The 5,100-nt window shown below is 40.1% G+C and overlaps 1 pseudogene; it reads right to left on the reverse strand.

Annotated features, from left to right (window-relative positions):
* Positions 1–525: 525 nt before the first annotated feature.
* LOC127086936 (CAAX prenyl protease 1 homolog) lies at positions 526–2,045 on the reverse strand (annotated as a pseudogene).
* Positions 2,046–5,100: the final 3,055 nt, after the last annotated feature.

The raw sequence follows: 5,100 nt of genomic DNA on the forward strand, positions 1-5,100 counted from the left end.
TCTCAATTATCCTCAACCTCACCCAATCGTCTCTCAAACGCGTCCAACCCTCTCTCTCTCAAAATCGCTCAATCGTCCTCAACTAATCTCTCTCAAACTCAGACGCTCATTCAAACTCAAATGCTCAACAAAAGAAATCTCACCTTTGGCGATGACGAATCAGGTGAGCTTAAATCTTCCTCCTCCTTTCCAATACCGGTTTTTTGATTTGGGATTTAGGGTTTTAATTTTGCTTTGAGGTTTCAATTCCGCCTCTGATTTTCGTTGTTAATTCCTCCTCTCCCTCCACTGATTCGTTTTCTATTTATGCTTCACAAATTAGGGTTTCAATCGGTGTATTGGATTCAAAAGAGGCATTCCTGCAAAGCACTTTCTTTGTGCTCAGTATCGGATTGGTCCCTTTGATGTATGGATCTGTAACAGGTAATCTGAGCCACGCTTTCTTCTTCATTGTTTTGTCTGGATGCCAAATTGGGATATTCTTTAAAATTTTACTGCTTGGTAATTATTTTGCAACTTTGGTTGTCACAGGGGTTCCGGATCGGTGAGGATGAGTCCAATGAGAACTGGCTGTGAATCAAACCCAAAACTTTGGAACAGATCAGTTGAATTCCGCACTATTGTGTATCCTCCAAATTGCAAGAGTGTAAGAATCTGCATGGCAATGAAGGTGAACACAGTATGGTTGAGCTTCCGGTGTCCAAGCTCATGGGTAATAACAGCAACAATTTCCTCATCGTTTTTGCACTGTTGAACTAATGTGTCATAAAGCACAATCCTCTTGTTCTTGAAGAATCCATATATATATAGGCATTGTTGTGACTTGATCTTGTGGATCCATCAACAACAAACAACTTCTTTAATGGAAACTTGAGGGAGGAAGCAAGTTTCTCAATTTTCTCCCTGAGTGGACCATCTGGAAGAGGAGTGAACTTATTGAAGAGTGGAGCAATTAGAATTGGATAAATAGTCAGCATCGCAAGAGAAAGATCAACATAAATGCCCAGAGATAGATGGCCAAGTATGGACCTCCTTTCTGTACTATTACAATGATTGCAGCCACAATAGGAGGGCCAATTATTATGGAAAGAAAAATGCCTTTTATCATGTCCCTGAAGAATAACCATGGTGTTTGCTTATTAAAACCATGACGGGCCTCAATCACAAAAGTTTTGTACAGAGAAAAGGGCAAATCAGTTGTCTGCGACCAGATCATCAAACCAGCTAAAAAGCCAAGGGTGTGAAGTATTTCATTTTCTGCATTGAGACCAGCAAGTGTCACAAAATCTCCTGATTTCTTCCAAAGCCATGGTAATACTTTAAAGTACAAAATCGTAGAGTCTGTCACAATTGTCACAAACGAGTGAACAAAATGGAAGCGGCTCTTATCAAGACTATAGGCTCTAGATTTCTCAATTTTCTCTTGGCTGATTACTCCTTCTAAAGACTTAGGAAGAGAAGGAAGTTTGTGTGCCGAGTGTTGTAAGAATGTTGATGAAGGAGTACCGGCAGCAGGTGCAGCCACATGAGCGGCTGTGTTTTAGTAGCTTCTGCATGATGCTGCAATGTCATTGCTTGACTGGATGGCTGGATCATCTACAATTATTGTTGAAGCTGGGAGAAGGTTTTGTTTTGTGTAGGTTTGGTGGCTCAAGTTGTAAAACATGGACATGGTGGAGAGCGTATGCCGCGGCATAAAAACCATTAACCATGAAACGTCTGGCTTCAGGAGAGAATTGCCCTTTCATTGGAGATGGGGTCTTTAATACCGGTAAAGTATTCATTGTGTCATAATCTGCTCTTACTTCTTTCTCATTGTGACTTTCAAACACTTTCTCATAATGCTTAAAGAATTGCTTTAAACAGGTGGAAGTATTGACCTCGAGTGGCTGAGAGACGTTCCACAGAGAGTATTTGCCTACTGCATCTGTGATAATGAGTGCAGGTACATGAACCTTTTGAGGGTAAATGCACTTGATTTCGAGCCTTGGCATAAATTGTAGAACAGAAGTTGCAGCAGCAGGAGCCGATGCTTCTCCAACCATAAGACGAGCAGCATAGGTTTTGTGCACAAGAGCTTCTCCTTGAAGCTCACCAGCCGTGTCTGAATCTCCGTCTATAGGCTTGGCCACAAGGCTTGCACCAGCAAGTCAAATCCGTTTCTGATAGGCTTACGGTTAGAATCCTTTTGACCAATTCAGAAACACCCAAGTTTTCATTGTGATTTAGTTTTGATTGACTTATTTGCTTTAAGCACTTAAAAGTCATAAGCTTTGAACCACACTTCAATTTATTTTTCTACAGCCAAAGCGTAAGGACCGGCCAACATGTGTGAACCATGGCATGTGCTGCTATACTGCTCCTGTGCCGTATCAGCATCTGGACGATGAAATACAGGAAGACCAGAATAGCTTACAGTGGGATTAGGCTGCTATTGGTCGGTGTGCCATCAAAGTAGCCCAACACATGTGTCCATAATTGCAACTTTGAGATGATATGCTTCTTTCCAACGAAAACACTCATATCAAGCAGATTTAAGGTGCAGTATTACAAAACATATATATTCAATCATCACTGTTTTATTCTTGCTTTTCCCTAACATCTTTGTTTCTGTTCCTGTTAGGTGTGATGCGAGGTTGCCGTCACGGTTTGCTTTTGTGTGGGATGCCGTTGTTGACTTGTGTTACAAAAGAAACATACTGTCGTCGAATATCAGTTGTGTAGTTCAAAAGTCCACTCTGCCAGTAGTTTGAAATTCTATTTGTATCTACATAGCCACTGTAGCTTCAAGCTTTGAACTTACCGACTTTTCTAGTTGATTCAATGCTTTGTCTCCCGCCCCCTTCTGGAATAACTCCGTAACAGATGTTGTTATTGCTTGTAACCGTGATTTGTAAAAAAAATGTGGTTTACTACGTGATTTGTGTAATGGTAATTGAACGTAAATGAAAATGTATGTATGAGAAATGAGTTTGGACATGTTGTAATGGTTGTGCAATGCCATGGTTTATGGAAATATGTATGTTGCAATTTGGTTCATGGTTATGTAATGACCTAGATATGAATGCATGGTTGAATATGATTTTTGAATGTATGATATTAATGAATGAAATGAGAATTTGGTTGGAACTTGATTTGTGATTGTAATTTGAACTTGGTTGAAGTGTTTGTAAAACTCATCTCAATGTCAATTTAAAATACAAAAAAACCAATAAAACCAAATAAAATCACATTAATCTATAATTTGTTAAAATTACTTTGATATCAATTCTAACATTTATTAAAATCAATTAGAGCTTGAATCATTAGTAAAATAAACAATTAAGATTAAATTGAAATTTGGAATTAAACTTAATTCGAAATTAAAATCAAATTGAAAATTAAAAAGTCAAATAATTAAAATCCATTTTATAATCAAAAGCACCATGATCAAGAAGCTAGATAATGACCAATGTCTATCAATAAAAAAAAATGGATTTGGGAATGAATGTATGCAAATGAATTTTAGGCCAAGTGCCAAATAAAAATGAAAAAATGGAAAGAAAATCAGGACCAAAATCGGGGTATGACAGTTGCCCCTATTTAAGCGTCTTCAACTAGAGAATATGAGGCAGGACACTCTTCATATGATCATAGTGGGAGATGGTTAAATACTAAGAAGACCCGGATTTTGATCCTGACATGATGTGATATGATATGATACAATATGATATGCATGGATGCGTGATTCTTTTTTTTTTTTTTTTTTGAAAGAAAAGGAGGACAAATTTTGAGATGTTACACCTTTCAGAGGGGAAAACCCAACCTCTCAAGGTTCTCCACATACCCAATCATCTTGAGCACATAGGGACCTACATGGGCTCCCTCAACTAACTTGCCTTGAAAAAGCGTTTTTGAAACTTCAAACCTTTCATGCCTTGCTTGCTCTTGATAGAGAATCTTCAGGTGTTCGATCATATCAAACGCTGCCATATTCTCATGTTGTTTTTGCAACTCTGAGTTCATGGTAGCTAGCATGAGGCAAGCAGTTTCATTGGCATCATCGACATGCAACTTATAAGAATCTCTTTCTGCCTTAGTGTCGCATCCGCGAAAAACAACCGGCGGGCTAAAACAAAACAAACAGAGCCGCCACCGTGCGTTATTTATCCCAAAAGAGGGAAAGGAAACGCTCGAAGTAAACCTGGAAAAGACATGGTCTCGCGACCAAAGAGAATGGGATCGGGAGTCGGTTATGCGAAGGGAAGGTATTATCACCCCTACGCATCCGTCGTACCCGACGGGATCCACGCTCAGAAAGATAGGATAAGGTTGTTAAAACAAACATCACATACACACACACACTGAAACAACACAGGTGGAAGAAGAGGGGAAAGGGCTCGCTAGGATATCGCATCCTATGCCTACGTATCTCATCTGGAATGAGAATCAGAGCTACCGTAGTTCGGCTTACGCACGCCGAAACAAAACACACGCAAACAGGCAAACATGGAAACCGAATGCCAATCGCTGGACTTACATCAGACTCCGAACCAAACAAACCCACACTGGAAACCAAATGCCACTTGATGGACTTATATCGGACTCCAAGCACACAACAATAGGATACGGAATGCCAATTGCTAGGCTTACATCCGTCTCCTAACACACACAAGAAGAAACAAGCAACAAGTTACTAAGGAGTCGGGAACTCGAGCTTAGCAACTATCAAGCAAACACACACAAAAGAAAAAGGGTGCCCGGAGAGATCTCGTACGACCTCCTGCCTACGTACCTCATCTGGTATGAGGATCAGGGCAACATAGTTCCCCTGAACAGGGGAGAAACTGTCTCCTAACCAGAGACTGGGAAATGACCAACTAGAAGGGAGACTGACTCGAGCCTAATAGTTATCATGTATTCCACAATGGTCCTAGGTTGAGTTTTCTATCTACTTGCACAAGCTGCAAGCTAATCCTAAACAGGCAAAGCAAAGCATGCAAGCATAATCAAAACAAAGCACACATTCACAATTAGCGCACACTATATATAGACAAAGTGGGCTCACACAAGGGTTAGGCTGCAAAAGCAAACCAACTGTATCAGGTAATGTTAGCTCTT

The sequence above is a fragment of the Lathyrus oleraceus genome, chromosome 1 (assembly GCF_024323335.1).
Source record: "Lathyrus oleraceus cultivar Zhongwan6 chromosome 1, CAAS_Psat_ZW6_1.0, whole genome shotgun sequence".
NCBI lineage: Eukaryota > Viridiplantae > Streptophyta > Magnoliopsida > Fabales > Fabaceae > Lathyrus > Lathyrus oleraceus.